Raw genomic sequence first — 10,626 nt, forward strand, 5'->3', positions numbered from 1 at the left:
AAAAGTGAGACCGAATATTTTAACGTCGGCGATTTAATACGTCATGCAGATTTATGTGGACCGATGCAGAGGGACTCTATCGGTATGTCAAAATATTTTTTATTATTTAGAGATGACTACTCACGTTACAGAACGGTATATTTTATTATAAATAAATATGAAGTAAAAAATATTATGAAAACATTTATAAAAAGTGTTAAAACAGAAACAGGATCTAAGGTCAAAATATTAAGGACAGATAATGGGTTAGAATTTGTAAATAAGGATATTACAGGTATTCTACAGAAATATGGCATACGACACCAAACTACGGTTGCATATACGCCGGAACAGAACAGGAAAGTCGAGCGTGATAACAGAACAATCGTAGAAGCTGCCAGGACAATGATATGTGCGAAAAATCTTGACGTATCATTATGGGCAGAAGCTGTGAACACAGCGGTTTATACACTTAATCTAACCGGAACGAGTTCACAGAATGGTAAGCCACCTTACGAGTTATATTATAAAGTCGTGCCAGATATTAAACATTTACGAGTTTTTGGTACTGTGGTATATACACACATACCAAAGCAAAAACGTCAGAAATGGGATCCAAAAAGTGAAAAAGGAATATTTGTTGGCTATTCGAACAGCACGAAAGGTTATCGTGTATGGTATTCGAAAACAAATAAAATATCCGTGTGCAGAGACATTATATTCGAAGACGAATGTAATAATTATGAAAATGTAATTGCTGACACAATAGAGTTTACAGACACTCAAATTAATTCAACGGGCGTGCGTGAGAAGGACGAAAACATAGTCGATGATAGAAATGTTATGGTTCTACGTGACAGGAATACACTTAAGAAGCCGAATAGGTATAATGTTCAGACTTTTATTGCTAACTGTGTCAGTCCATTGAATTATGATGAGGCAATCACTGGGTCAAACAAAAATGAATGGAATAATGCTATGAACGACGAAATTAATTCATTACACGAAAATCAGCATTGGACTCTAGTCGATTTGCTACAGGATAAAGTTGCATTACGAAATGCATGGGTGTTCAAAACAAAATATAAAACTGACGGTAGTATGGATAAATTTAAGGCCAGATTGGTCATTAAGGGTTGTTCACAGAAATATGGTATAGATTACCATGAAACATTTTCGCCAGTGATCAGATACGAATCAATTAGGGCGATATTCGCAGTAGCAGCTGTGGAAAAATTAATACTACGACAATTCGACATCAAGGCAGCATTTCTGTACGGAGAACTACAGGAAGAAATATACATGGTACAACCACCAGGATACGAAGATGGATCGAATAAAGTATGTAAGCTTCAGCGTAGTTTATATGGCTTAAAACAAAGTCCAAGATGTTGGAATATACGCTTTAAGAATTTTTTGAATGCATTTGGTTTACAATGTACCGAAGCGGATGCATGTGTATTCAAAGCTGATAACAGCCAAATTATTCTTGCAATATTTGTTGACGATGGTTTAATCGCGGCAGATAATGAAGATATAATAGAGAAACTTTTAACAAACTTGGAGAAAGAGTTTGAGGTTAAAAAGGGAAACTTAGAATATTTTCTAGGTATGCAGGTAAACTTAATGAAAAATGGTTCATTATTTGTGCATCAGACAAATTATGCATGTAGCATAATTAATAAATTTAATATGCTGGACGCCAAGAAACTTTCAATTCCGATAGACAAATCACATACTATTGAACAAAAGGAAGAATCGGAGATATTAAGTGAAGAAATACCTTATAGGCAGGCAGTAGGTAGCTTACTGTTTTTACCACAGGTAACGAGACCAGATATAGCATAATGGTTAGGTTAGGTGTATGCAGTAAACTTTGCTAGTCGTTACTTAGCAAAACCAACTAAACCTCATTGGAACTTGGTAAAACGGATTATACGATATGTCAAACGAACATTTAACTATGGCTTGTATTTTAATCACAATACACAACTGTCATTAGAAATATTTAGCGATGCAGATTACGCAGGTGACGTTCAGACACGATGTTCAACGTCAGGATTTCTATTCAGATACGGGTCAAGCATAATTTCATGGACATCGCAGAGACAACATTGTGTGTCATTGTCATCGACAGAGGCTGAATATATTTCGGCCAGTGAAGCTGTAAAAGGGATCATGTGGATTACGCGGTTGATAATAAGCTTATCAAAAACAGGTGATAAACAACCAGCATTATTCATTGATAATCAGAGTGCTATTCGTTTAGTTAAAAATCCGGAGTTTCATAAGAGGACAAAACACATAGACGTACGATATCATTTCATACGGGAGAAATACGAAGAAGGACAATTTCAACTACAGTACAATAACAGAGGACCAGATTGCGGACATCCTAACCAAGCCTTTGGTTAAGGAACGATTCGAGAAATTGCGGTCAGCTGTAGGAGTGACTACAATTAAAGAAATAATTAATTGAGGGAGGGTGTTGAAATATACAATTAATATTAGTATTCAAACCATGTAAAGACACGTGCGTGTACAATGTCGTTTCCTAATAGATACTTATGCAGTTACGATATAGCTGTGTAACACCTTTACTATCGCTTTCTATATTATATATGGCCTCGATTGTTCATATAAATAGGGCCTTTGATGTATGTAATAATCACTTGCACAGACGCTGTCATACCGAGTGTACGCGGTGTGTGTGTATAGTCACAGTTTAATTGTCCAGTTGTACGTTATTATATATTATACTCTACCATACTATAAATATTCCAAAACATTAATTAAGTAACATTATTGATTTATAATTTAATACTTGATTTGTAGTGTATTACCTACATCGGCGCAACTACACCTATAAAACGTGGGGTAATACAATATTTCATACTTCATGGTATTTCAATATGATTATGATAGTTAGACCTAAAAAATTAGAACTTTGGGGTGCTAACGACCTTTTTTCACCAGCCTAGTCCCGCCAATGATTACCTATCCAAAATAGTATAATATTTTGTGACAAGTCCTGATTACATACCTATTATCCGAAACAATTTTTATCAAATATTAAGCATTACCTATGTTAAATTTTAATTATAGGATAATTTCCGATATATTTATTTTATATGCTTTAACTTATTTAGATTCATTTGAACGTAGGAACCTATCTGTAGCATGTACAATATTGAATAGTGTATATTTTATAAAAAAAAATGTGTACCTATTGTGACTAGATAGAAGCAACAATAGGGTTATAATTTATTGTTTCTTCTAATAAACAGATAGTTTAGGTATCTCAAAATCATATTAAAATACCGGTTTCATCATGTCTTTTCAAAAAATCATCAATTGTCTCTTCATATTCTGGTGGGTCTAAAAAAAAGTATGCATTAATCGTTTATAAAAAATATTTTTTACCACCTATTTTTCGGTTGAGACATATTCATGATAATAATGTTTTTAACATTAGATACTAATTTAAGTTTGATTATGGAAATCATTAATTATTATTTATTAGATAGCTACAAACTGAATGTGAGTAAAAATTATTTACAACTCGTGATTGGGAATTATTACAATAATCATATTAATTGTAATTTGATTAGTATGTTAATGAGTGCAATGCACATTGTAATTAATACCCTTTGATTTAAAAATGAACCCCGGTTTTCATGTGAAAAATTATCGTCCTATTAATACCTTCTGAACTAGTAAACATTTTTAAATTGTTAGAAAAATTGAATATAGCTCAAATTAACAAACTAATAAATAATATATTAAGCAACGGTCAACATGGTTTCAGATCGGTCACTCTACTTATAACTTATCACTTCAACAATTTATACTCTACTCTTTTATGAAAATTTTTCAATTTGAGTACACCGATTTTAAGAAGGCCTTTGATTGTGTTGATCATGAACTACTGACTATCAAATATTGTATTGGACAAGTTAAGGTTTAGTCATCCATTATTATTTTGGCTTAACTTTTTTCTTATAAACAGATTCCAGTACACTCATGACCACGATTTCTTTTCAAATACGGTTTCTAACCCATCAGGAACTCTTCAAGGCGTTCATTTATCGTGCATTTTATTTATTATTTATTTTTAAATTGAATATCATCTGTTCTTAAGAAATGTCACGTTACGTCATCTATACTTGGCAGGCGATTTAAATATCTTTACTCGTATTTTCTTTTAGATGATTGTTTAATTCAACAAGATGATTAAAACATTTAGTCTGATTGGTGTCGAAATTGGGGTATGTGCCTAAATACTCATAAATGTTACTCAATGTGTTTTCACAAAACCCGTTAGTATATAATTCACATGTATTCCATAAGTAGGTAATGTCCAACTTAGAACATTTTTATCATGCATTTTATCAAACTGTCTGTACCTACTGGCCCCGTTTTATTCAATTGAATAAATTATTATTATTATAATTGTGTTAAATTTGATTTGTATGAGAATTTCTGATTTATATAAAAATATAACCTCTATAACTGTTTATCAGCTATTGAGTTATCACAACAGTAGGTACATATTGTAAAAATATGTGTAATTATTGTGACTAGATAGATGCAGTAATCGTGTTATATTTTATTGTTTCATCTTAAAACTATGTATAATAGATATCTTAAAATCATATTTCAATACCTTTGTCATCATGACCCAAAGAATAACTTTTAGTAATAGGTAGGACTAAAAAAAAGTATGCATTAATCGTTAATAAAAATATTTACTTATTATTTTTCGGTTGCAACATAATCATGATAATAATGTTTTTAACATTGGTTATCAATTTAGTTTGATAATGGATATTATTAATTATAAGATACAATAACAATGTGAGTAAACATAACTTACAATTCGTGACTGTAAATTATTACAATAATCATATTAATTTAATTTAATTAATATATTAATAAATACAACACATAATGTAATGTATACCTTTTGATTTAAAAATAAATCAATTATTCCATGGCTTAGAATTGTCAAATATGGAGCCTAATCTTAGCCAATTTTCTATTAGCAATTAGGTGCCTTTTTTGTGGATTTACCAAAATTATTTTTAAAAAACTGATGTAAATATTGATTCAATAATAAAAAAGGTGGATAAGTGGATGTCACTCTGCTGTACAGTAGGTTACATGTGGGTCACTGAAATGGATGGTGTTAAATTTGAATTCAATGATATAAAATCATTGTATAAGAAAAACGGTTCTGAGCAAATACGGTCAGTCAGCCTATGATATTAACAAATATATTTGATGATATTATTGTGAATAAAGTAATTTATATATACCCTACTTATGTTATATTTTAAATTTTCAATCCTTAGCTATAAAATTTGAACATCTTATATATTTTTAACAACAAAATAATTATTTAATTTTAAATTTGATACGTCTTGTCAAAATTAAAACTTTAAATGCTTATAAAAGTAAATTGTGCCTATGTATTTTAATATTTTTCTACTGAAATTTAAACAATATATCCATAAACGATATATTTAAACAATATATCAGGATCCTTGTATCACATTTTGACGCTTTTTAACACAACAAATAAAATTTTATTGATAATTATAGAAACAAAAACTGAAGAAAATGAAATCTGAAATTGTCCGTTAACAGCTCAAAGCAAGTCAAAATATTTTGAAAATTTAATCAAGTATAGAAATTGATAAAGTAAATATATGATATAAATCTCTTACGATTTACAACAAAAGATCGCTATACATGAGAAATCGATTGAATATCCAATATTTTAAAAATATGAACTTGAAATGCTCGTAAAAATGTAATTTGAATTGCTTGTAGACATTTCTTTGTTGATAAGGGTAGACAAATTTATGAGAAATCTTGTGTTACATTTTCAAAACTTAGATTTAAAAAAAAATGAATTCTTAACTCAAAATTATTTACTAAATTTCGTGTTTTTTTCCGTATTTCGTCAAGATTTCAACTTTAAATGCTTAATTAAAAAAAAAATTATGACTAACGATTTTAATATTTTTTAAATGTTATTGTAACAATATAATAGTAGCTTTGTATTAAATTTTCAAGATTTTTTACCCAACAAATTTTTTTTTATTTACATTCATATAAAAAATACTAAAACTGAAGATCTGATGTCTGTAAACAGTTCAATACAAAACAAAATTTTTTGAAAATTTAATCGTGTATATAAAATGCTAATATTAACAACCAGTAAAAATTTCATATATCTACTGTATTTTTTTGTAGAGTTACACCAAAAACCAAAATCGATTTTGTCAAAAACCGATTTTGCGTAAAAATTCCCGGTTTTCCATAATTTTTTTTTTTGTTTTTCTCGGCGCTTTTGAAAATAACTAGGAACTTTGACCTTCCCAAAGCACCAACAATATTCATTTTTCCATCGAACAAGATACTGAAGTTGAAAATCAAAGCATTATTTCGACTACTTATCGTATATTCGGGCCGTACTAAAATTATTAAACGTGGAAAAATTGATACTAACTCTCTGAACAAATGTGTGTTACTTCAGGAGTATTTGATAGAAATCACTTATCCCCAATATTATTCTGTAATTTTATAATTTTTATCTCAAAATTTGTTTCGTATTCAAAAATTTTACTGCAAAAGAGAAATTAGAATAATAGATGTCTCAATTAACTGCAGTTCGATTTAGAGAATATTTTTAGATGATGTCAGAATAATGATTTATATTTAAACATGAAAAAATGTTCTACGATTACCTTTTCTTTGAAAAGAATGACGATTCAGTTCAATTATTCTTTTGCAAATATTAATTTATCAAGTGTATGTAATCCACAGTTGGATCAAGAGTATCCAAAATTTCCTTGGAACCTGGTTTGATGAAAAACTCTCTTTTAATGACCACATACATTTTATTTGAAACAAAGCGTTTGCGAAGTTCGCCATATATTATAGTTGTATTCGTAAGCGCAAATCACTGATAATTTATTATTTCTACACTAATGGGCCAGGAAGGCCACATATTAGTATTAGGTATATTTTTATATCACACATTTTGCACAAATATTTATTATAGCATAGGTGCAAGACAGCTGGCCTGTCGGATATCTGTGGAAATACCCAATACCGTAATTTGGCCGCCATATCGTTATCGACAACAATAAATTGTCATCGGTAATTACGGTCGACTCCACATCGAGAAGATTCGATACCCCGCCCCGCCTGTTCCATCTGTATCGCCGTCTGCCGTCTCACCGCGAACCCGTCACCGCCGCGTCAGTGCGTTGTCGTCCGTTCGTCGCAACTTTTGCTGCGGCAACCCCGGCTCTTGTGTCACGTCCGGGTTTCGCGCGACAGACTACCTTCACGTGATCGGTGGTTCTGAGTGTGCCGAGTCACGTATCGGCCGTGGCGGTTTTGCGTGTTTTTCCCCTTTTGGTCTATCCGTCCGGGTACAGTTTTACGCCGATCACCTGTGGTACATTGTACTAATTGTACGCACCAAATGCACGCTAAAACGACTTGTTGTCTCGTGATCGCGTTTGTTTTGTAGCCGTCGATTTTGTGTCGCGTTGTGTGCCGGCAACGTGCGGGTCGTGTCGTCTTCCGCGGCTCCAACAGTGCATTTCACGGTGCCTCCCGTGGACCACGGCATGATTTATTGGTTTAACCTGTTCTTCGTGGGCCATCGTGGGATTCCCAGTAGCCAGCGTTAGATCGTCGTGTGGACCAGTGGACCGTTGAGAAGGACCGAGTGGCAACACTGTCGATGGTAATCAGCGGATACCGAGGAGACCGGTGATTACAATATTATTCATTATCATTGTAAAACATCATTGTTTATTATTTTGATGATATGACATTATATATTATTTGTAACAATATTATAAATTGTCCCCGTAGAGTTAGTTAGTGGGCGCCCATTGCATATAAATATAAAATATTGTAATTTTCTTATGAATAGTAAGGCGGTGCTTCTGGCCCGTCACAAGAACGTATTACTTGTTGTTATTCATTGACATCTAGTTTCAAATTAATCACACAGTGTCCACTTCCCTCCGTGTCTTGCGTTGCGGTGCTTATTAAATAGGAGCGTGGGGCAATAACAAAAAAACTGGCTAAAATAAATATTAAGTGTAGCCGAGTCGGCAGTAAGGACTTTTATACTACAGGCCAGTCTGCGCTCCACAATCTGTGAGTTTTTGAACTACTATTATACTGTTTTGTTTAGATTTAAGGGCCGTTTATTATTATAAGGTGGTTGTGTTGGCCATTAGTAACCTGCACTTATGTACTCTATTTTGACTATTATTCATTTTATATATTGTTGGTCAAAGGGCTTTAGTATTATTATAATTTATACGTTTGTGTTAGTTGACAAGCAGATACCTAATATTTTATTTATCTAGATGAGATAAAGATGCTGTAGTTTTATCTAGATACATTTATCGAGATACTGCTCAACACTATTTAATGGCAACTTGAAAGTCGAGTGAGCTGTTCTGTCGCCACTGAGGAGAGTCACTGCTATACCTGGTGAAGCAACTGCTAATGCAACTTTACCTGAAGATCTAATTTGAGCCAACAACAAATTAATAAGAATTGTTTTTCCTGTACCACCAAGAGCATCTAAAAAAAATACTCTGCCTTGATTATTCATTATGCTTTCTGTAATAACATTAAAAGTATATTTTTGATCATCTACTAATTTCGGTAAATTGTTTTCTACAAATCCTTGTAATTGGTTGTTATCGTAAGAACGCCTAATCGAGAATTCAAATGCTGATATAAATTGGCAACTTACCCGAAATTTAAGTCCGTTAGCATAATTGTGACTTTCATAATTCTAACCTTGTGAAAAAATTTTAAAATGTTAAAAAAGTGGTACTAAAACCTTCAGTAGACTCCCAGCAATAACAGTAAAAAATGTCAGCCAAATCGATTCAGTAGTTTTCTCGGTTAGCGTGGTTGTAGAAAACGCCGTACAATTTTATATAATAGTATAGATTTTGTACCAGTAATTATTATCAAAATCGACTATTAGTCTTTTTATTATTAGTTCAATTGTATATACACACCCACACATATACACACATTCATACACAAATTCACATAATATTGCACAACATGCATTACATAGCCGACAGTGATTCCTCCATATTTTTAAGACTTAATTTTTATAGTGGCCAGTAGGTTAAAATAATAGAAGTTTGTGTCCGGGCGTGCGTATTATTATTGGTCGCTCCCGGCACGCACATTTTGTGGTGATCCAACAGTAGCTCGTAGCTGGTATACGATGTTTTGAAGAATACAAATATGAAGGTTTAATATTTTTACTATAACTTACTAACTATGTAAGCCAGGAGTAAATAAGGTATGAGTTAAATATTTTAAGTATTTTTCAGTGATATAGTAACTAATACAATGTACAGCCTACACTAATCACACTATTAAAGGTACTTATTGATTTTTTTTCACATACCTACCTACCTACTCCCGATTTGCTGTACCGAATTTTCTAGAGCCTATGGTGCAACTAATATATAATGGAACTTGGAAGCTCCTTGTAAAAATATATTTTTCCGAATAAAATCCTACACTCAAATTACAATGCCCCTCTTGATATTTCTAATTTTGCTTTACACTCTATCCTAAAAATTAAAACAATTTATGAAGAAGCTAAAATGTACTATATTTAATACATAGTAATATATTCATTTGAATATAAAATGAGATACATTAGAGATCAGTCTATGACTATGAAAATATTTCATTGAGACAGAAATTAAATTTATTGACTATTGGATAATCGGGCTTAGTTATTATTATGTTTGACATCGCAATATTCTTTTAAAATTTAATTAGTAATTTTATCAAACTTACTTTTTTTTAGGGTGTTAATTTCATTATCTGTTAAACCGTAAAACTTCGGCGCAACTAAAAAATGCATTATTAATTTACAGTTAAATTCTCACTCTGAAAATCTTATTATATACAAAACTAGTACATACACAATGCATTTCATAATTAAATGTAGTACACAAGGACACGTTCTAAGTTAAAGTTTAAGCCAACTTGAGTCCAATTCATGTTAGTTAACAGTTTCTGATACAAATGATAAAAATAGTTATAAAAGTATAAAGTTATAAAAGTAGAAAAATACAAGAATCAAGTAGAGGCTGAGTTTTCTAATGGAGTAAGACAAGGGTGAAATATAGCACCTACCTTCTTCAACCTACAAAAAGAAGGAATTTTAAAGAAAGTAAGGGAAGAAATCATTGGAGATGTAAAAGTAAGCGGAATTCTTTTGCAAATGTTGCGTATCGCTGATGATAAGTACGATTGTCAGGAATTACGAAAGCTAAGAAGATAAGATAAAATTAATGATACTTTAAAAGAATACTGCATGAAATTGAATTAACGGAAAACTAATGTTCTGATATGCTACAATATGCAAAAGTTAGACGCAAACATAGTTGTATATGGAATATTACAGGAGACAGTCCAAAGCATCACATACCTGGGTAGTAAAATCACAAATGATGGGAAAACCCATACAGATACAGTATACAGGATAGTACAGGCCAAAAGTCTAATATAGAAAGAAAAACCTTTTCACTTCAAATACAGTAAATCAGGAAAACAGGAAAG

Source organism: Metopolophium dirhodum, chromosome 5 (genome assembly GCF_019925205.1).
Source record: "Metopolophium dirhodum isolate CAU chromosome 5, ASM1992520v1, whole genome shotgun sequence".
Classification (NCBI taxonomy): Eukaryota; Metazoa; Arthropoda; class Insecta; order Hemiptera; family Aphididae; genus Metopolophium; species Metopolophium dirhodum.